At 39.4% G+C, this 24301-nt stretch overlaps 1 long non-coding RNA gene across 1 annotated transcript in view; it reads right to left on the bottom strand.

Moving 5' to 3' along the window:
- LOC147873664 (uncharacterized) overlaps positions 1 to 24301 on the bottom strand; it is a 165429-nt gene that overhangs the window by 78180 nt on the left and 62948 nt on the right. Inside the window, exon 3 of the long non-coding RNA XR_015535506.1 lies at positions 17725 to 17861. This is a non-coding gene — a long non-coding RNA (uncharacterized LOC147873664). The remainder of the gene's footprint in view (positions 1 to 17724; positions 17862 to 24301) is intronic.

Genomic DNA, 24301 nt, shown 5'->3' with positions numbered 1-24301 from the left:
AATGCAACACACTGTGATATTAAAACATAATCCACCAGTCAAGCGATAGAACTGCATTTCCGTCTGACAAACTTAAATTTAATCTGCACTTTCCTCACCCCCATCCCTCCCCAAACACCACTTGTTCAAGTGTCTGGGCGGCATGTTACTGATGGTTGCATGGGAAACGATGAACAGATCCAAGTCCTGCCAAGTTCACTGCTGTGATCACGCGAGATGGACCCTTCTCCATTTAACATCAATTATAACAACAGTGAAAGGTGTACTCGAATCTCACTGATTCCCATCTTATTTACTGCCGATCAAATCTGTTACAAATAATAGAACGTCATTAGTGCAAGGTTATTAAATTGAACAGCCAGGAAACGCATTTCATTGTAACACTTAACACATCGGACAACTTCAAAAAGACATTAACAGGACATACACTGCGTCCTGTACCAAACCTTCCGCTGTTGAATAATAATTAAACATTAGGTTCCTGCCAATGTTTTGGGCGACCGTATTGATCCATATTTAATCCACATTTGAATCCAAATACGCCTTCAAGTGAAGATTACTGTCTTTGGGTTATTGCGCCGTGTAGCCTGGTAGATTTCCACCAACGTTTCATACTGACCTCTGAAACGTTGGTGGAAATCTACCAGACGACATAGCGCAATAACCCAAAGACAGCAAACCTGAGACTTACCGCTATGAAAACTCAAATCCTACATGCGATCAAGTCATTACAATGTTATGATAGTAACAAGAGATCAAATTTAAGCATCAATTTGAACAGAGCAGAGATGCAATAATACAATTAAACTTCATTACGTGAGTGTGTCAAAGCCAGAGAATGAATGGTCCAGTGATAAAAGACGGACAGAAACCAGTTTTCGGCTTAACAAGAAAAGACAAATGTACTTTTGCTAGTGGAATTGAAAGATAGCGTTTCTTTTAACTTTTTTTCTGTCTAGACACGTGAAACGCGCTGCAAATGGAGCGGACCTATCGCTGAAAAGGGGTTTGGACAACACTTTCGATGACGCACTCTTAACTATTGTTGTAAAACTAGTGATAATCCCGAACACAGTGAGTGTTATGTAAATATCGAGTGAAGAAATCCTGTTCATTTTACGAATCCCAAGACGTTTATCAGTTTCCTCTCAAATGAATACGTTGCGACACGAACAGCTCAGAACTCGCAAAGTAGCAAAGTTATCAACGCTGTGCTGGTGACAGAGCCAACTATGAAGGGGGGGAGTTGACGTCATTCCGTGGCCTTGGAGCAGACAGTTGATGACGGCTACTATGGCGACATATTCACGTGATATGTTTAGGCCCTAAAATAACATGGGGGGGGGGGGCTTAAAATGTATCACAGTGAGTGAAACTTGTAATTTACAGTAGCTCCGTATACACAATTATAATTCCGTTTTATTAAAGTATGTGAAAGAACTAGAAAAAACCGACAAAAATTTTCTCAAGGTTAAAAATAATGCGACCTGAAATACTTAGGCCCACGTTCACAATATAAAAATGCAACATTATTTTTCTTCAAAATTACTAATTCAATATTTTGACAATCGAAACGCATGTATTCAGCGAACTATCTCCACAGAGTGGCCTACTCCTTGCAACGCTAGAATTAGTTCAGCAGGTTAAAATATTTCCAGCCTTTCATGGAACCAGAAGTTTCATAACAATGCTATAAAATCCTCGCACATAAACACTCCACATCCCAAGGACCTATTTCTTTGAGGTACATTTTAATAATATCTCCCAAAGACAAATATGCCTCCGTTGTGTTCTTTCGTCTTAAGATTTTCTGAAATTTTATACTTGTTTGTCTTCCCGCCAATCTCATTCTCAATAATTTTATCGGGGAATACAAATTATAAAGCTCATCATCGTGTAATTGTCTCCATTTCCCTCTTACATTAACACCGTCAGTCGTAGGCCGAGGGCGGGCATTCCAACGAGAGTAGTGGCGTAGCACGGCAAACAGAAGGCAGAAGAAGACGACACAGAAACGTCGCTGTGAATGATGGAATGTTCCAGATGACTGGAACTAAGGACTGTGCTCAACAAATGCGAGACGAGAGGGAGAAAACACAGGAGTATTGCATACCATTCATATATATCACCACTTCACACTTTGCTGCTTCTCAAGTTGATATGATCTTTTCTGGAAGGAACTGCGTCTGTTCTCGGAATAAAAGGCAGGAAATATTCCTAAGAAAAGTGTTGAACTTCAATAAATACCCTCACGCGCATATCTATTCCCATTGTAATTGAATCCAGACTTATAATATACGAATACAGAGGAAAAGTACGTATACTCTTAAATTTTGCCCTATAAACTACATTATATAAATTTATTATAAAAGTCCGTTCATAGAAGGCTGTGTTCTGGAGTATTGCACCGTGTAGTCTGGCATAAGTTCACCGACGTTTCAGAGGTTCTTGCCGTTCGCATCATCAGGCTGATCATAGCCAGCCATCTTGTAACGTTGTTACCATAATAATAAATTCACTTCAAGTAAATTTCTTTACCAGAGTGATTATCAATAGCAAATAGCCCACAAAAGGCAAATACTAACCCAAAGTTTCAACACTAATAAAAATACACCACAAGAAACAGAATAAAGTAAAATAAATTAAATAATAAATCTAAACACTTTCCCATATAAAGGAGACTTTTTTTCCTAAATATGTCCAGAAATCTGTCCGTGCCATTAGTAAAAAACTTCATTAATAAAACAGTGACTACGATTCCAATACATAACCTTGTGGTGCAACAGATAATTCAGAATACGGAGAAGATTTCGCAAGATGCGAATGAAGAAAGATTTAAATGTCACTTATCTTTGGAAGCACTTAACGTAAAGTGAAGATAGTATTTGAAATTTCAGTAAAAAATTTATCCTTATGATGGAGACAGAAAGGACATCTGAAACGTCTTTAAGCTTCTACCAGACTACACGACGCAACAACCCAGAAGGCAGCCATCTTCAGACTCACCGCCATGAAGACCTCAAATCCTAAACGCGTTTTCCGTTTGCAAATCTAACCGCTGTAATTTAAGTTGTATCTACTAAAAGGAGAAAGTGATGAGACATATCAATGTTGGAATTTACCTAGATGTAAGTTCACAGATTTCAGATTGGAACTAACGCAGGAGCATGTCGAAACGGGAGCCACAAGACAGCACAGAAACGTCATTAGCGCTGAAAAGCGGCATGTTAATTACAGAATCTTTTTAATTATAAGATATGCAAACTTTGACTAAAAAAGAGGACAGACTGTGCAGGTAGCTCGCCACGTTATAAAGAAATTAATATTCATAAAAGAAAGAGAAGAAACTGCTTGTTCTATCCTTTGATCACTTCTTAATCAGCAAAATGCTACTCGCTACGGCCGCAGTCCCAATTTCTATACCGCAAATAAGTAAATTATAATTAATTATTCTCGTTTCTTTTGAGCTTTTGAGAAACAAGCATGGACTCTCAGAAACGCATTTCTAGTTTTCTCATTTGTGGAAATTAAATGCAAACTCAGTGCTGAGAAATCGATTAACAGCGATGCTAAAATCTGTAACTTTCCCTCACTGACATTTTCAAAGAATGTCCTGCACCAAAGAGTGATTGTGTGTGTGAGTGAGTGAATTACTTTGCTTCAGCCATAACATTGCAGAATATTTAGCCAACTCAATGGAGCAAACTTTTCGTCTGACCAAGAAATTTTCAACCTATTATCCCACGACTCGTCTTTATCCTGAGCAGCACCAATCCACTCCACACCAAATTTTAGTTCTCTAAAATCAATCTTCTTATTATTATTCTCCATCTATACTTTAGTCTCCCAAGTGATCTCTTGTTCAAGGCGTTCGGACTGAAAATGAAATTGCTCGTATGCCCCATACGCGTCACATGTCCATTCATCTCAACCTGTTCGATCGTATTACTCATAATAGGCAGAAAACATAAATACGACAAATTGAATCTGCTTATTGGATCTGATGCCCAATATAAAGTGTACCTTTTAGCCACCCCAGTAAACGCGCGGGAGACATTAGTCAATGCGACTCAGCTAATAACACTAAGTGCAGTGGCAAAGAAATATTTCTGGTTCGTTTCGAACAATTTTATTTTATAAATACAATTCCGTGTCTTGGTGTTTTAACCTCCTCCAGAATGTCATCTTTCACACTTAAGATATTTTATATATCGTTCTAGCCTGTTACAAGTCCGTTCCAACTCTCTTGACGCCTGCAACAAAAATATCCGGAGACAGTGGACAGTGTCAGTGAAGATGCCCCATTCGTTAACACAGATGGGCTCAAATAAACGTGTAGGCTAAGAGTAATATAGTAAAGCAAACGTTACAGCAAAGGAAATGAGAGGAAATCAAAATAAAATTAATTAAATTACATAAATTAAGGAAACTAATGTAAAGTTTTGAAAAGTAAAGTAAAGTTGTAAGATTTGAGGTTTTCACAGCGGTAAGTATTAAGATTTTTGTCTTCTGGGTTGTTGTATTGTGTAGTCTGGTCGATGTTTACCAACGTTTCAGAGGTCATACTGCCTCCATCATCAGGGCGATGAGTATGAAGATTTCTGTCTTCTGGGTTGTTGCGCTGTGTAGTCTGGTCGATGTTTACCAACGTTTCAGAGATCATACTACCTCCGTCATCAGGGCGATGAATCGTTGGTAAACATCGAACAGACTATACAACGGAACAACCCAGAAGACAGAAATCTTAAAGTAAAGTTAAGTGAAGCAAAGTAATGTAAAATAAAATAAAGAAACGAGCAGAAAAAAATGTAAAATACAAAGTTATCCATGCTCTGTGAAGACACAAAGGTCAATGGATTTACATCTTCATGTGATCTCAACAGCAGTTGTACACAGAGAGGGTCATAAACTGCATAACTTTCATGGAAAAAGCAGACTCATACGACAATGTTCTCTTTGCATCCCCCGTTCAAACCCTTGGAGAAGTTGACCGATTTTCAGGTAAGTCTGTGTACCTTTATGCCATCCTAGGTCACGCCAACCTCGTACTTTTTAATTTCCTGTAATCATGAACAACAAAACGCTTGATGTATAAAGCAACACTTGCTTCACTTAAATTGGGCTCAGAAGTGATGTATAGTATTAGATATTCGGGAAAAAATGCGACATTTGATAAAGCAATTTTTGGTAGAATGTAAAGAAACATCACTGCATCTTAGTGCAAGTCGTGCGGAAATTGTCTTTAGTGTCCACCTTGACAACGAAAACTAATGGATCTTGGACATTTTGTGTGACGATTTGCATACGAATTCTCTATGAAATGCTATTTCCGTCAAAAAATAATTACACACATAGCGATCCGTTGGTGCGAAACTCTGAAGTATTAGCCGGCAATTTAATGTAGATAATAAATTAATACAATAATAATCTCATACAAATTTAAAATAATTTCAACTCGAAAATCATTCGATCTCTTTACCGGCTATGCCATTAAAACCATTAAATTCAGTTTCATCATATGACTATAAATTTACCCATCTTAATACGACGTTAATAACACAAGGTTTGTAGTAACTGCAACGAGAAAGCAGAATTCATATGTTCAAAAGTTTTAACTGAAACCAATTAGGTAGTGAAATAGACATGTCCCGGCCACGCTTTACCCTAGAGAAGGGACCGCCGATATCTAATGGGTGGAAGCTGGGTGGGATCCAGATAAACTACTTTGGCGTATGAAAAATCTCAGAGAAAACATTTCGAAATTGTTTACTCCAAAATGGAGTCACATTTTATATTGAGTGGTTTAAAATGTGTCTGAAATTACTTCATATCCGCGACAAAACTAAGTCGAATATTCCACAGCTTCACGGTTCTCCGTCCATAAAAATTTCTGAGTTAACTTTTGAAGTCAGCATGAAGATAGGCGCTCCAAAGTAAAATATCTGAAACTGATATAGAAGAAGTCATATAACTTTTGAAATTGTGTTTCGCCTAGTTCTCACATATTGGAGGAATTCAACTTCCACAGGGCGATAAGAAATGAAATCGCTGAGATTTGTATTCAGATGCGTAGCTGATACCTTATTTAAATTTATTTTCAAGATTAAATCGTCTTGGGTTTACGTACATTCGTATCATGCAATGCAATGTGCAGGGCTTGGATAAGAGAACACCAGCCTTAACCCGGAAATAAACGATTGACCTTGAAAATTAACCTCGTAATTAAATGAACCATAGAAGCGAATAGGTAAACGAAAACAGAACTCTCTCTGTGGGGCCACGTAACAAATTCTGGAATTTTTAAGCCACAATAAAATAATAATTCGTCCATTTACAGTAACATCTAAATTTCTAGTGAACACCATGAAGCAGAATCAAACTTGACAAACTTGAATTCCCACTGGTATTCAATGAAGGACCATATCATGAAGATGCCCCGGGAGTGGAGGTAAAGCTCCAATCTTTCTTAACCTCGGCACTAGTTACAGGCGAGTGGCCAGCTTCGCGACCAGATCGCCTTACCCCTCGGAAATAAACCTCGATACCCACTGGAGAGGAGACTGGTAACTAAGTGAAACATTTCTGTCTTAGCCGGAAATTTAAACTCTTACAGTCCTTCAGCTGGTCAAAAATCTCCCGCCTTTTATGGAATCCCAAGCTTAATTACCATCTCATGTGCTATATAGTCCACTCCTTTCTATTACCTCGGCTGGTTGACCAACAACGTGTTTATTCGTAATGTTCAGTGAAACTAGTAGATGTCTTGCGACACATGTAAACAACGTTAACATACAATAGGCTATTTACTATATAATTGCATATGCTTTCGTCAAAATACCAGAAGGCGTAAGACCGCTTAGAACATGCAGGCATACAATGGAGGATAATATTAAAACGAATGTTAAAAAGACATAGTGTTTACCTGTGGTGTGTATTAATATAGCTTAGAATAGAGACCAGTGACTAACACTTTTGAACACTATAATGAATCTTGGGTTTCTGTAAAAGTGGACACGTTTTCTCGACTAGGCAAATGATTATTAGCTTCTCAATAATGACTCTTTAAACTTTTTCAATATACAGCAATTGAATATGCTCTTCTATGTTTACCAGAGATAATAATAATTCTGAAAAATTTGCTTACTTTTCAAAGCAATGGACGACAGCCGAGGGCCCGAAAGAACAGGCTCTTAAAGCGACCCCTGTGATGAGCTACTCATAAGTGTGCATTCCCTCCCCGCCTTAAGTATTTGGCCGAAAATCTGAAGAAATGAAACGAAAATCAATAGAAGACGTTTAAGGAAAAAGATATTGGAATTGGGACGAGAGGAAGGGAGGTATTCTCATAAGGGAGATAGAAATTAATTCCGAGCTTCCTGCAATCTAAAACCGTTCGGAGTCGCTGGAGCTCGTAGGAAGGACACAAGGAAATGGGGAATAATTTTAATCTGCCCAGAAGTAATTTGTTATCGAGGCGGAATGAGACAAATGAAAGACTGCGTGTACTGGCAGGGGCATTACAAACAAGCTGGTCTTGTTCAGGGGTTGCCAAATTAGTATTTACTGTTTTCTAAGCCTCACAGACAGCATTTTGTCGGTCGATACCTCTTTCCGAGGAAAATCTTGATTTCTACAGCACCGTAAATAACTACGATACACGAAGAGAATCAAGACCATAATTGAATATTTCTGTCTTCTGGGTTGTTGCGCTGTGTAGTCTGGTCGATGTTAACCAACGTTTCAGAGGTCATACTGCCTCCGTCATCAGGGCGATGAGTATGAAGATTTCTGTCTTCTGGGTTGTTGCGCTGTGTAGTATGGTCGATGATAACCAACGTTTCAGAGGTCATATTGCCTCCGTCAACAGGGCGATGAGTATGAAGATTTCTGTCTTCTGGGTTGTTGCGCTGTGTAGTCTGGTCGATGTTTATCAACGTTTCAGAGGTCATACTGCCTCCGTCATCAGGGCGATGAGTATGAAGATTTCTGTCTTCTGTGTTGTTGCGCTGTGTAGTCTGGTAGATGTTTACCAACGTTTCAGAGGTCATACTGCCTCCGTCATCAGGGCGATGAGTATGAAGATTTCTGTCTTCTGGGTTGTTGCGCTGTGTAGTCTGGTCGATGTTAACCAACGTTTCAGAGGTCATACTGCCTCCGTCATCAGGGCGATGAGTATGAATATTTCTGTCTTCTGTGTTGTTGCGCTGTGTAGTCTGGTAGATGTTTACCAACGTTTCAGAGGTCATACTGCCTCCGTCATCAGGGCGATGAGTATGAAGATTTCTGTCTTCTGGGTTGTTGCGCTGTGTAGTCTGGTCGATGTTAACCAACGTTTCAGAGGTCATACTGCCTCCGTCATCAGGGCGATTCTTAGTATGAAGATTTCTGTCTTCTGGGTTGTTGCGCTGTGTAGTCTGGTCGATGTTTACCAACGTTTCAGAGGTCATACTGCCTCCGTCATCAGGGCAGAACCCAGAAGACAGAGATCTTCATACTCACCACTGTGAAAACCTCAAATGTTACAAGACCAAAATTATTTGATTCGGCCGAAATATTACAGGAGCATATTACAAACCTAAATCTGTCCTAGGTTCTAGTCTCGGTGAAATGATATTTTTCCTATAATATTCAACGATGCGTAATGAATAAAGATAAAGCATGACACGGGAACTCTTCTAGGTATCTAAATCTTTTTGAGCACTTTCCGACAAAATATGGCTCGTGCAGCTTTAATTTGTAATAATCTGTCTCTGGATTAAATCTGGATACTGTCACTAAAAAGCCGACTTTCGTCTGCTCTCTTAATGCACGCTTTATGAGCAGCTTCACCAAATATTATTATTATGATCAAATCAAAGGGGTTGAGACAGGCTTCGCGTGTAGTACCTTTGAGATAGTTAAAAATTGCTTACAGAAGTGAAGCATGAGTTTTTGAAGAGTAGAGAGAGACTATTGGGGATAGCGTAAATGGGAAGAAAATGCTGAAAGGCGGATGTGACTGGACTCATCTCTCTCAGAACTGGGTCCAGTGGTGGGCATTTTTGAAAACCGTGGCGAAATGACGTGTTTCCTAACACGTGGTAAATTTCTTTACTAACTAAACAAACATTACTCTCTGAAGAAAGCCCTTCCTTTTTTGTCGAAGTCCCTGCTTAAACTTTTGATCGGTTTATATGCTTTGTAGTTTTCCTGTGTTTCTGTACGCGATTGTAGGCGTCTTTCCTTGAAAACATTTCCGTAGAATAAAGGAAAAATTCCTCACACTGAGATTTCAGGTTATAACGGCAGTGAGTATAAATATAATTGTCTTCTAGCACTGCCCTGATGATGGAGGCATGATTTGAGCCTGCTAAGCCAACCCAAACGAATATTTCATGTGGATGGGCGCCCATCACATTCATCACGAAAACATTTTCCAATATTCAGAGGCCGCCGATACATATTAACTAACACATACGCATACAAGGTACGTTTTTAAAAACTCTTCCAACTTATCCATCAAAACTCCTTAAAACCTCCTTCAATATCGATCAATCTTCTAAATGGGTTAATTCATTCCCGGCGCACACAGCCATGTATATAACATACACGTATATTGAAACAGGAAATTTTAAAAAAAACCCGCTGAAGTAGAAGAAGGGAAGAATTACAAAATCTCTTTTAAAGTAGCGGTACTTGTTGAGAGCTGAGGGAAATATGAAGTACTTATGGGACGAAGTTAACAGGAACGTGGAACAAATTATATAGGGATCTATGCCTATTAGACGTAAAATTAATACCTGGAGCTAAACTATCACGTCATGCAGAAGTCTGCTGAAGTGGATGCATACATCCACGCATTCTTAACCTCAGAACTAGATGGAGATAAGTTGTCAGCTTCACGCCCCGGCAGCTTAACTGATAGGGAAATATCGACGGTGTCCACTGCATAGGATACTGGGTGGCTTCTAGAGCCAGTCCGGACGTAGTAACTGAGAAAAAACTTCTGTCCTACAAAGAATCGATCTACGGTCGTTCAGTCCAAGATGATAACATCAAGGAGGTCAAGACGGAAGTGCATGCAGCACATAAAAAATACTTAGAAACATATAGAATAGCTATGAAGTTTTGATGAGCTTTGTGAGAAATGTAGAAATCAACAAGAATTAATTATTTGTTTCGTTCTGTCTCCAGTTTCAATGGAAAACAGACGCAGGGATGAAGAATCATACGAAATGACAAGATAGCAGGGATTTATTAAATTGCTCTTATTTTTAGTGATTTATTCAAAACATTAAAATTTCAACGCAAATACTTTTTACCGTTCTTATTCGCCCTGTTATGACTTTACACTAGCTGCTGAGTATAGATAAAAACCGGAATATTAAATAAACAGAGAAAAAACTTCTTTGGAACGAGAGAAATTCTAATGCAGTACGACAGAATACCAGCGACCTTTAATCATTTACCTCTTTAAATAAAAAGTTCTTTGGATATTTTCCATCGTTTAGTAAAATAATAAAATAGAACGACGTTTCGGAGATGGAGCCCTATCTCCGTCTGCAGATACCTACTCTATTGGGCCCAATAGATAGAGGTAAATAAACCCCATATAATATTCGACGAACTAGTCAGAAAATCCCTCACCTTTCATGAAATCTCAATGTTCGTTACAGTGTCCACAACACCTCATCGCTTAACTGTGTTAATAGCCATATAAATCCAGTCTACAATGTATTTCTTTAAAATCAATTTTAATATTATCACATATCTTGCTTTGATGGTAAAATCACACGTTAAGAATTAACTGTATTGAAGTGTTGAAGAAGAAAACGTGCAATTAGTGACGAGCTGAGTGTTCGTCATTCTTTTGCCTCGTCGATTTTCACATGAAAGATGCGACATGACCTCAACTGTTTTCTCCGAATACCAGTGCTGCAGAATTTATAAGAAAACGTGAAGTTAATTATCTGCGATAGCACTATACATTGTGCTCTTACTATGATCCAGTTCTCTTTAGGGAGAGTTTTTGTGAAGCCTACCTCCAGCTTTCTTATCTTTAGTGTCTTCCTGGCTGTTAAATATCATTGATCCATTACACTTTAAAAAAGGTTCATCAGTGCCTCTCATCTTGCGTGCGAATCTCGCTGGTAATTAATCTCGTAATAAGTACAGGGCATACAAAAAGTACCTACACTCTGCTAGTTCTGTTCAATCTCCTTCGTTAATGGAACAAAATTACACAAAAGATATTGCATGTGTTTTCATGTGTCAAGATTAATGCACAACAAATTTTATCCCCTCTTATACAAGTGCGGACTGTTCTTGTACCATTGAATTGCTATGAAAAATAAATTTTTTTGTACTTTTTGTCCAAAGATGCTACACTGATGACTAACAGATTTGTTCCATACAAGAAAATGATAACGAAATAACTGGAACATTTTAAATGTATGTATTAAAATAATCATTTTCATTGGAAAACCTGAAGAGAAACGAACCACTGAGAAAACGTAGGTATACAATAGAGGATCATATCAAAATTTAATTATGAGATTGAAGCTTAAGCTGAGTGCTGACTTCCATCTGTGTCAGAAGGGGACACGCAGTCTTTACACTTTTCCTCAATGACATGGTACTTATTTTTCGTTTCATGGAGTAATGACGGTTGATTCTATACTGAATGAGAACAGTAAATTTTAAAAATGTCATCGAAACATGAGAATGAGCTTACGTTGTCTATGAACTCTCTCATAATTCAAAATTAAGACCATTCGAAACACACCGCCACATGTGTGACTCACTCTGTCCTTTATAACAACATAATGGATAATCGGAATTTCTTTAATCTTGGCAAGGATTTTAACTTCCAAGTTTATTTCCTTGGGAATGTTAGAAAACCTATATGTAGCTTAAAAATAATACCGCTATAAAAATATCTGGCATAATTTTCAGAATATCAGAAACTCCTTTGAGATTGACGTCGATTTACTCTCTTTATTCTGCCATTCCTTTTCTTTCCCTATCAGATCGATTTATGGTCTGTTATCGTTTCCTTTCTGATGCAGCACAAATCCCAGACCGTGTCTGCGTCACGTTCTAACAAATAGAATTGAATTATGGGATATTTCCGACGTCAAACGCTGTGGTTTTTCCCCCATCCCTTGCAGGCGTTTCTCTTCAGAAGCGCCCCTACGTCTGGCTCTCGTCCCCGGAAATTAGGTTAGTGTCTGAGACTTCCTCTCACCTATAACCCGCCACCTTCACTCTCCCTCGTGAGCGGACTGCGACAGACTGGCCCCAAAAAAATGCGTTCTACATAGCTACTCCACTCCGAACCGCATTCTAATTAGGGGTTGAGAAATGTTAGACGGGAGTCCCTCCTGGTCTAGTAAATACCGAGAAATATTCCTGTAGTAATTCAGTAGCCTGATTTTGGAAATGGGAAGCTTTTAAATCAGAATCTTCAGTAGTGACTACACCCAATAGTTCAACTGAAGGTTTTGCGCATTTTCGTGAGAAAAATATCGAGGTAATGCCTTAAAATAACACAAATCTTGGAACTAAAACTTCACATATTCTCAATCTATCAACAGACAGTAAAGTTTCATGAACAAATTTCAAATATTAATTTCGTAAAATATAATTTCGTCCATTTTAAATTTTTATCTATAGAATAGTATGACTGTCGTACTGTTAGATACTGAACTTAACAATAGAATGGTGTGGCTATTTACTTCGTAGCATCATTACGTTTATAAATTACTCCACATGAACTGCAACAAGTATCTACATATTTCTTATGTCTGTCTCCAAACCGGACAGACAACGGCCAGATGTTCCCTTCTATCTCCTCCTCGTCCCTCTTTACTCGGGAACATAAATCCTGTAGTTTAATCCGTCTTACTGTCAGCTCGAGGCAATACAATTCTGCTACAAGTCACGTCACACGTCAAACTCAGTTCAATGTTCGTATAAAAGAGACAGCTTTACAAAGCTACTGTGTTCAATACTCCTTAAGTGAACATAAACGGAAACATTCAACAAAGTTTATTCGAGAGAAATACCGAAGAAAACGGAATATATGAGAACGTGATAAAGCATATAAGTCGACCTACATTCAAAACAACACATTCAGGCACAAAATACTGTAAAACGGACAATTAAGTCAAAATTATTCTTGCATCTCGAAGTAAAAATTGTTAAATGCTAAGAATAATAAATAAAAAGTGCATTTTTATACTCCGCGGTTATCAAAAGAACACAACAGAGTAGTAACATAAAAGATCACGCAATCTGATGGAAGAAATACGATTCTCTGAAACTTTGGTCTAAGACCGCATAGCATCACAGCCCAAAACCGTAACCAACACATTCCTTTTTCTTCGCTCTTTTATTCACAAATTCCTCTTTCCTTCTTTCATTATTCGTTTCATCTTCATCTTCCCTTTCTTATTTCCAGTCTCAATGCATTTAAGATATCTGGTTCTCACAGCGGCAAGTACGAGGTGTCTTCTAGGCTGTTGCGCTGAGTAGTCTGGTAGAAGTTTACCGACGTTTCAGAGGTACTTGCTGCCTCCATAATCAGGGCTATCGCTCTGAAGCAAGCACATCTGAAATGTCGGGAAACTTTTACCAAACTACTCAGCGGCACAACAACCTGAAAATTCATTACCGTGTTCACAAGAGCCTGCCAATGTACTATTACCTTCGCTAGCTGAATTTAGTTCACGCATCCTTTTCTGTTCACTACCACCCCCTCCTTCAACGCCTAGGCACTTTAAGCGTTCTGTTGTGTTTACCTTTCCAAACTAATTTATAATATCTATATTATATTTAGGTTCATGTAATGTATACATGCTTCATAACTTATAACACTACCACACCAGCGCTATCGCTATCTTTCTGGGTAATTTTCAGGCAGCCCTTTGAGTGTTTTTAGACACGCTGTAAAATGGGGTGTCGGTTCGTCGCGATGCTTCTACGTACACAAGACAGAACAACACAGACAAGCTCTAGGACACATCCATGCCTCACACGGGAATCAAACCCACGATTCAAGTGCTGAATCGGCTGAGACAAACACCTTACACAGCGCTGTCACTGTAACAGGAGGACGCAAATTCAAAACCACTTTCTATTTATTATCCACGGTGACAGAAGATACATTTTTGAATGAAGATTTCTGTCTTCTGGTTTGTTGCGCTGTGTAGTCTGGTAGATATTTGCCAACGTTTCAGAGGTCATACTGCCTCCGTCTTCAGGGCGATTCTTAGTACGAAGATTTCTATCTTCTAGGTTGTTGCGCTGTGTAGTCTGGTCGATGTTAACCAACGTTTCAGAGGTCATACTGCCTCCGTCATCAGGGCGATTCTTAGTATGAAGATTTCTGTCTTCTGGGTTGTTGCGCTGTGTAGTCTGGTCGATGTTAACCAACGTTTCAGAGGTCATACTGCCTCCGTCATCAGGGCGATGAGTATGAAGATTTCTGTCTTCTGGGTTGTTGAGCTGTGTAGTCTGGTCGATGTTTACCAACGTTTCAGAGGTCATACTGCCTCCGTCATCAGGGCGATTCTTAGTATGAAGATTTCTGTCTTCTGGGTTGTTGCGCCGTGTAGTCTGCTCGATGTTAACCAACGTTTCAAAGGTCATACTGCCTCCTTCATCAGGGCGATGAGTATGAAGATTTCTGTCTTCTGGGTTGTTGAGCTGTGTAGTCTGGTCGATGTTAACCAACGTTTCAGAGGTCATACTGCCTCCGTCATCAGGGCGATAAGTATGAAGATTTCTGTCTTCTGGGTTGTTGCGCTGTGTAGTCTGGTCGATGTTTACCGACGTTTCAGAGGTCATACTGCTTCCGTCATCAGGGCGATGAGTATGAAGATTTCTGTCTTCTGGGTTGTTGCGCTGTGTAGTCTGGTCGATGTTTACCAACGTTTCAGAGATCATACTGCCTCCGTCATCAGGGCAGAACCCAGAAGACAGAGATCTTCATACTCACCGCTGTGAAAACCTCAAATCTTACACATTTTTTAATGTTACACTTTCTATATTTCATAATCTGTGGATGTCCGAAAACATCTAACGCTTATCTCAATCAGTGACGTCTGGTTAACGTATTATTGAAAACACATTAAACGTTAGAAGGTCAAACAATAAACTGTTTGTAGACACCCAGTGATGATGCAGACAGTAAACTAACGCGTCAATATTAACCAACTGTCATCAAAACGTCATGAAAGCCGAACAAGTATCTCGCTTGTTTATAGAGCTATCAGGGCAAAGTAATTACAAGAAATCGTCCGATGTCGGTCACCAACCGCACTTGTTCAGACAGAATGTATACTGACTGCCTGAAGACAAACTTTCTAGCCAGTTATTAGTTGTCCAGCCCATTTTACGTGGCAGCAAATTATTTCGCTCTGTACAATAATACAATCCGGACCCTACTGTGCGGACAGACTGACAAACGGGTCTTCTGCTCTAAACGTAGTGTCCACATTGCCAGCCGAGGCCCAGATTATGTTTACCGAGTTGGAAGATGGTGGGCTGTGTCATAGTGTATATTGGAAGATTTCCTACGGGCCTTATGACCACAGAGCGTCCAATTTCATTTCGTTTTGTTCAGTCTCCGAATGTCTCCTGGGCTTAGAAAATATGCTTCAATAGAAATAGGAAACTCCCAATAAGACAAGTCATGGTTTCATGGATTGCATTTAAGACAATATCACTAGGCCCACGATAAATGCACAACAAATCCTTACGTAATGTAGAAAAAGAAAATAAATAAATAATTCGTTTCTGCATTGTACAATAATATATTTATCCACGGTATTTATTGTGACTTACGTAGACTGGGACAAGGTTTTCTCGTTCTTAAGGTTTCATGTCTCGCTCATGAAACCTACGTACAGGGTTTACTTTTTATGTTTTGCTGTGCGTGCTCAGGCGGAAGTGTAGGACGATCTGCTGTCAAGCCGGCCGACTCAAAATGCATATATTCGCTTCAAGGCTGCACGGTCTAGAAAACGCGCTGTATAACCGCAGTTGATGTGTGGTACAGGTATGAACACTGTCTTCAGTTGGTATTGTATTTCTGAACACTAAAGTGGCTGAACCCGTGAATAAAGGAGTCAACGTTACGGTAGATGTTACAAACCGCATGAGTTTGGCTGCAGATAAACACATTTACCTAGATCATGAGCATATTGAAATAATAATTCAAGTCAAGATGGCACTTACGGTAAGGCTGTTTACTCACTAAGACCTTCATGTCAAACTGGTCAGAATTAACGAAGTACGAAATCAAACATTATTTTGTCCAACATTCTCTGAAATTGTCTACAAATGTGAAAAGAGCAGTAAAAATACTTCCCTGTTAAGAAGAAGTAAGATTAAAAAAAACAGGCCTGTACCATTACAAATGCCTTCGTCAGCGCACTCACCCAGACAGGTGTTGAACTTGAAATGAAGCTAATCAATATATCGGGCGGGCCAATATAACAGCATGGGACTGACGTCAATGTCCCATTGCAATCAAATTGTCTCCTTGCCCCAAGTTACTGTTTTTCTCTCAGACATGTCCAGAGTAGATTCGCCGTAAACTTGTACTTTCCTTGTTCGCGCTGCGACTTCAACTTCAAATTATTATCTATTTAAATGACTGAACAACAAACTCTGTAAGCAATCAACTAATTAACTGGCTGAGAGATCAATTCACTTAGTAAGTAAACTTACTGGTTCACTCAGTAACTGATTAATCGGCAGAGTAAATAAACAACAACCTCAAAGTATTTGTAATGGTCAACGAAGCTCGGGTATCTTGCGAAGAGGATAAACATTAATTCATGTTCCTTTTTCCCCCCAACAGGCTATATTTCCGCGAAAATACCGACGGAAGTGTCAGCCGGTAGAATGGCGTCGGGCTCTGATCATGGCGGCATCGATCCAGAGCGAGAGTAGGGAAGAATTTGACAGTGAGTAGGAGAGAACAACATATGAACAGGGTAGCAGTAGCTTTGTCAGTTTGTCTGGGAATGCATTTCAGCAGTTCTGTAGTTGGAGACCGGGACACATTACAAATTGACTGAAGGACAGGAATGGAATTCTCGAAGAAGCTTTTTGGTTGGCCGAGCCCAATAAAAGGTTGCCATATGTCCAAGACAGCTCCAGGTGACACAAAGCATGCAGAATTAATGTCTACCATCTTGAGGGGAAGTTGTGTGTTTAATGAGACCCTGTGTGGCTATTGGGGCTGTATTGTATTCAATCTATTTTCATTCCAAAACACAAACATCAGAGCCAAGATTTTAAACCGACATCTCAAGAAGGAAGATGGAAAGTAGGAGGAAACAAGAGAGGGTAGAACATGAGATGAAACCCGCGAGAAGAGGAGAGGTGAGGAGGGGCATCTGTGCAGTACCAATCCAGATTCTGAATTGTATCAAATCACAAAAAGGCGAATGCAAATGTTTCGACGCCACTGCCACCGGATTTCAGGCACAGAATGAAGTAAAAAAAGAGAAAAAAACTTCTTCCGCCTGAAAACGTCGATACGCTACTACGAAGGAGTAATATGATACGGGAAGACTCTTCAACAATCGTGTTGGGAAATAATTGCGACGCGTTTTCCGATGACATTTTCACAGGAAAACTCTCTTTTCAAAAGTGTTCAGCGTGAGAGAGATTCTGCACCAGCAGAGAATCTTCTGAAAGTTTTAACATTTCTATATATTCTCTACTCACGTAATTCTCGAAACATCATCTGCAATCAGAGATAAAGATGGCTGTCTTCTGGGATCTTACTCCGCGTGGTCTTGTAGAGGGTTACCGACGTTTCAGAGATGTTTCGTGCTGCCTCCATCGATAAGACGATCATCGCCCTGATGATGGAAAAAAAACAAGTAGTTCTAAAATGCCGGTAAATGTCTACCAGACCCAATATTTGCAGCCGTGAGAACCTGAGACCTCAATTACAAATCGTCTTATTAAAGAAGCTACGTCGATGTCGGATTTTACACCACCTCACCCCAGTGACAAAATATTTCTACTAGTTATTATTATTTCATTTTCCTCTCTCTTTTGCGAAGTCTAATTACCTGTCTAACAATACAGTGAGGAAAAGGACAAAGATTTTGAGTTCGATTACTGCAGCCTTTAGACGCGGGGCCGCGTTATAAAACCCAGGCATACTAACTTATAGCATGGAGATCTCATAACAAAATTGTCATTCATCACAAACGAGCAGTTGGCTAAGAACTGTGGAATGACTTCTAGATCATTAACTTTTAGGTTTCTACAGAAGAATTGGAAAAAATAGACAAATTTGGACTGATTTTAGAATTACATAAAGAATTGAGAAAAAAGATCGAAAAGAAATTATGGAACACAAAAAGGAAGATACAAACATCCAATACCTTAAAGAACAAATAAATATAGGCTAGATAAGAACGGGAAAAAACAAAAATAAAGCACAGCAGAGGAAGAACTAGAACAAAAATAGGTAGAAAAGATAGAAATAAATAAAAAATATAAGAAGAAGAAAAAAGTGAAAGAAACATCAAGGCCTCTTGTTACTCAGAAGAATAAAAAATCTTTGACCTTGGCAGGACGGAGCCATGCGGAAATTCGACGGCAGCAAATCTGTGGTCAGAAACCGATGCACTCCAGTTGAGAAAAAATTCAGCCATTGACCGGTCGAGTTCGATGTAAAAGTAAATTCAAATCAGTTTTCTTACTATATTATTTTATATTTGTTTTTGATATGAACTGAACACTTTACAAATGATCAGCAGTCGAAAGAAATGGCATTAGACATTAAAATTGGGGATTTTAATTTCGATGATTCTGTAAAGAGATGGATCTTTTGAAAATACGGTGGGAGGATGTGGACTGGATTCGTGTATCTCAGGTTAAGGGTCAGTGATCACGGTATTGGGCCGTCTGGTTTGGGTATTTCTTGACTTGCTGAGCGTAGTGCCCGGACTACAAAGGCTCTATTCTACCTATACCTTCAGGTGGGAAATACTTCCTTTAACATTATAGGCCTACTGACCTGCTGTCACCCGATATTGTCGAGGGACACACTTCTGCTAGGGCCTGCATTATTGCGTGAGGCAACGGACATACAGCGTGCTGATGCAAGAACAGATACTAGTCGGGCGTTAAGACCGGGCACTGACTGTTAGAGCTGAAGTGATCAAAGACCTGTGCAGACTATGTGACTGATCTGTTTGACGGTAGGTTTCACTGTCGGAGGAGTGAGGTAGGGGCTGTATGTTATAAATGTTTCCCATAACCAAGCCACAGTCTCACTGAATACGATCGTCGTAATCCAACACCGATCATCCTTAACCGGATACTCAGGTCTGTCAAATACCAAAAATTCTTACTATCCATTCGTCGGTATAAGTCAACATTTTGGAGAAACATACTGTCTCCACCTTCAGCCCCGAAGATGTCAACACGGCTTCAAAACCCAGACGAACAGCATCATCCTCACCGCCTGACGTTCTCCAATGATCTATTTACTTATTTATTGATGGTTTATTTAAGAACGCTGTCAGTGCTTCATAACATCCTCCATAAAATTGTGACAAATGAAGAATAACGAATTAGAAAGTGTGTGGAAGTGGTCGTGCCCTATGTTAAAGCAGACTAACTATCCCACCACGAAACTGTCAGGACAGAGGGTCTCCGGTTTAATATTTTAACTCGGGATCTTTCGAACACCTACCGAAAAAACTTGGCTCTATTACATTTAATGGACAATGTCCAACACAATTTTGATTTTTGCTTGCCATATATCTTCTGAAGATGGGTATACATTATTCTGCACATTTTTCTCTCAGTGTAAACCAGACGGAGCACGAAGCTCACCGCAGATTTCTATTAAGTGCTTAAGTCTAGAATACGTATAGCGTCACACACACAGCGGTATCCTTGGCTTCGCCTTTAATCTGTTTCTGTCAGGTTTCCTTGTCTGCTTACACATAAGCTGCTGTTTACCTTGGAGCTCGCTGCTTACAAGTAACACTCTGACAGGCGAGAGGCGCTGTACAGGCTTACATTGACATCAGAATATCGATTATGCACACATAAACCTTCAAATCTCTCTCTCTCACACATGTCGCATGCCTGCACTTCAAAATGCGAATGCATGTGACAGCTGTCGCGATCACAATGACATCTACGTGCAGTATTCCGAACCAATCCAAAACATTCACCAGTCGACAGTTATGACAACGCGTCAGAGAATCCCAGAAAATCTCTTGAGTTTTTTTTATTTGAGTTTTAGAATTCACATCCTGGGACGAGGATTTCTGTATTCAGACAATGCAGTGAAAATTTCGGTTTCGATTCTGAAGTATTTTAAACTTCTGTGCACATGGAGAATGCGAAAGCTCTACCCTAAATACACAGACCATTTCTGTCCTTAGAGAAGTCGTTTTGCTGGCCAGATCGGAAGTAGAGGTCGCAAAATCCTCCTTTTAGCTTCTTCCTTTCTGCTGTCCATCACTATGTCTGTTCGTATGTAACAAAATTTCGAGAACCCCTCAACGGAATTATACATCTGATATTCGAGAGTTCTAATAAAACTTTAACACATCTCAATTTTGGTTAAAACCTAAAAACGATAATATTCGGTTCGCGTGAAGATCACAAGCGATTCTGCGCGTATCTCAGTTATCCACATGTCAAGTCATGGTGGGGACGAAGGTAAAGTGCTTGCGAGGATTCGAACTCAGGCCGTCCAGCTTGCATCCCGTTTCCTTACTAACAGCTTATCGACTGCTGTCTATCAACGTAAATATTATACAATACTAATTTATTCGTTATTTGGCAAGTGGATGAAAATTCATGTTTCACACTAAGGAGACATCGTACACTCAGGAAGTCTGAGAACAAAGAGCTGAGAAATTTATATGTAGCCAAGAGTGAATAAGTGACGATAGAATTGATTTAACTGCATAACGAAGAGACTTGTAATTTGTGAAGTTTTCAGCAAGTATTATTAGCATTGTCCAATCAAGGAAATGAAGAGGGAGGAGCATGCAAAATTCAAAGGCTAATTCGTAAAATAGATAAGAAATTCTTATAAAGTTTTGGTCGGAAAACAGGAAGCTCAGACGGGAGAATAATACAAGTGCCCCGTAAGTCTGGGAGGAAAGGAAAATCCTGTTACTTGGCAAAGTACGGAGAAGTGTGAAGTGTGAAGAGGTACAAGTTGTTGTGAATCAGGTGCTCCAAGTTTCAAATGTCTGAATGTTTTACCGAGGACAAGTCGATACGGCGCTACACTCTTCACGTCATTAGTAAGAGTACTATGGCTCCAGACTTAAGGAATATTCTATACAAAAATACAAAGGATAGAGTCCAGTGATGAGCGCTTTTGAAAACGGTAATGAACCTTCGGGTTTTATAAAATCCTTGGTTTTTTATTTATTATTAGCTCGAGAAAGGTTCTGCAGCATTGATTAAGCACGTAATTAAGTATTTAACAGCTTACAGAAACACGGCATGTATTTAGGAGTTCTATGTGTATACTTGCATACAGTGCCCTTGCCGTATGCAAACATCCGTCATCCACAATCTACTGACTCATCCCTCATTCCCGGGCTCAATTCTCCGCACGCAGTCAGTGTTTCAGCGTTAAATCTGTTTGAATTGGTACTTGCGATGTCTGTTCTAATTGCCTTAACCAGATGACACTAGTGTGGCTGTAATTAGCGTCTGACAGTGAGGGATTGGCCCGATAATAACACACAGGTACTCTTGTTTGTCGCTTCTGGTAACTTGATTTAAAAAATTACCTTGCCAATACAAGGCATTATTATTTCAAAATAATACGTAATAAACTCCTACCCATAAGCGACATCAAACGTTCATTTAACGGAGTTTACAGTTACAGTGAGGATCATACGAAACACAAAAATTTCGTTCACAGAATGAAGAGTTTTTGGTGTTGAGGCATAAACTTAATATTTTTCTATAAAGGTTAATATCTACAGTATCTCAGCCTTTCATTTATTATTCAGATAATCCTCCACAAAATGTTTCGTATCAGCTAAGAAGTGGTGAAACTTCGATTCAGCTATCTTATTTATTTGTTATTTGTTTGACGGAGCTGTTAGTAACTCAAATGACTGGAAGATCAGTGAATGACGATCTGGAAAGGACGTGGAAGGAAGAGATCGTGGCGTAATTACAAGTCTATCCTGGCATTTGCCTGGGAGGTCAATGAAAAATCACGAAATCCTCAGCCAGAATAGGCTGGACTATGATTTTAACCAGGGAACTCCCGAATACGAAAGAGGTGTGCTAACGACTCAGCCACAAAATTTGGAAATATTATCATCACCCTCATCACCATGCTAAATAATTCGCTGTCGTAGAACTGATATTCGATCGGAACAGCGCAGAATACCAAATCCATGCCTGATGAATAAAAATAAACATGAAAAATGCAAATTAGTAATTATAATGAATGCAGAAGCGACACACCCCAAAAACCGTTCCGAATGACCACTTCATTACTGTACAGGCATCCAACGTCAGTCTTCGAAATGCGTGTTTTTGTTTCTCTATTTTGTATTTTATAGAATCTTTTATTACATATTGCACCTGAAGTGTCAAATTCTGTAGAGACTTGCAGTTTAGTCAGTGTATGGATCCCTTAAATTTAGTTAGCGAACGCAGATTCCTAACACCCAAATTTTCGTAAAACTGTCTCTCACAAAGTGGAGGTTTCCTAAACGAAACGTAACTGCAAATATCGGCGAAGGATTCCTGTAATTAGTTTGTTCCGTTAAGTACTGCAGACACACACAAATGCGAAATATTGCCGGGCATCTTTATTTAAATACTTTCGATATAAAATATAGGATATTATTCGTATTTCCATTTCCGGTTTAACCATTTAAAGGCCACTGGTAACAAATGCACCATCTGCTTAAAGAATCAACAACTTTACACTTTCCTCATAGTGTATTTACGGATTCAGTAAGATTCTCGGAACAAATAGCTTTTATTTCCATAACCACCATTAGCAAATTAATCTTTGTAATGGTAAAGTGTGTTTTCTTTAGGCAAGGAATAAATGTTTACATAATATTCAAATGAACGTCGGGGTCCAAGGGCATAAAAATAAGAAATGCCGACATTTAGAAAACGGAGCATGTACCAACTTTAAGCTCGCCCTCCTGGTTGTAGTAGGAATACGGGTTTTGTTATTGGATCGATTTAGTGCAAAGAAGACAGGCGAATCAGCTCCTCCGCATCAAACTGTGCTACCATACGTCGCTATCACGAGATAAAACACCCCTCCTCCAGTCCCAACCTCACTAATGGCGACTAGTCTGATATCTTCCGATCACTGCCATAGACAGCCTAGTTATTTCTCCCCTTTGTTGCGCACGTGTTGAGTAGAGGAACTGAAAGGGTCAAGCATCGATCACCACCTCCGACCTCTGACTGCCCTGCTTTTATTAGGTTTATTTCTCGAAAGGGGCGAGACGTTTAACTTGGACCGTTGTCTTAACGTGGTCATCTCTCAGAGGATGTTATTACAGGAGAAGCTGTTGTTGATGCTGCAGGCACATGGGGTAACCAGAAGGAAGCTATAAGACAGCCAAACTTTCGTATGTAGGTGGCAGCACCAGCGGCACAACAACATCGACAAGAATAGCGCATTGCAAATTAAACCAGAAGAAAAACAGTTCGTTCCCAGCATTAATACCCTGAGTCCAGATCATGAAATAAAATCACAACGCTTTTGCCGACAATATGCGATGCTACGTGATGCACAGAACTATATTTGTCGCAAGATATCTCCGAGCTTCTACTACCATTATAAATACGCACGTTGGTGGCCGCGCAGCCGAGGAACGCGGAAGGAAACAAAGCAGAGTCTTGCCTCCTTCCCCTGCATTTTCCATCATCCCATTCTCGCTTATTGTGACGTCTAAATAATATTTAAGAATCTAGTCTGTACCGCAAAGAAAACACAATTACGAAGATAAATTGGTTAATGCTGTTTAGGGGAACAATCGCTGTTTATACTAAGAAACATATGAAACACAAAAATACACTCCATGGGCGAAACGCAGAGTTACTGGCTGTTACAGCAGGTAACACAAACAGTTGCCACTGGGTTTTCACATTTTAGAAAAATATGTCACACTTTATATTCAATACAGCAGCAGTTTGAATTGTTTCTATTTCTTCTCTTGAATCACATACGTTCATACAAACAAACATCCACATTTTATCTGCACTTCCACAACCACGCCTAAAAACAAAATATTGGAAAGATTTTCAGATC

The sequence above is a fragment of the Zootermopsis nevadensis genome, unplaced genomic scaffold (assembly GCF_977971745.1).
Source record: "Zootermopsis nevadensis isolate Lab colony 2312 unplaced genomic scaffold, Znev_1.0 Znev_ptg000017l, whole genome shotgun sequence".
Taxonomy (NCBI): Eukaryota; Metazoa; Arthropoda; class Insecta; order Blattodea; family Termopsidae; genus Zootermopsis; species Zootermopsis nevadensis.
Note: the sequence above shows the minus strand (reverse complement) of the source record. Positions and strands in the feature narration are given on the sequence as shown.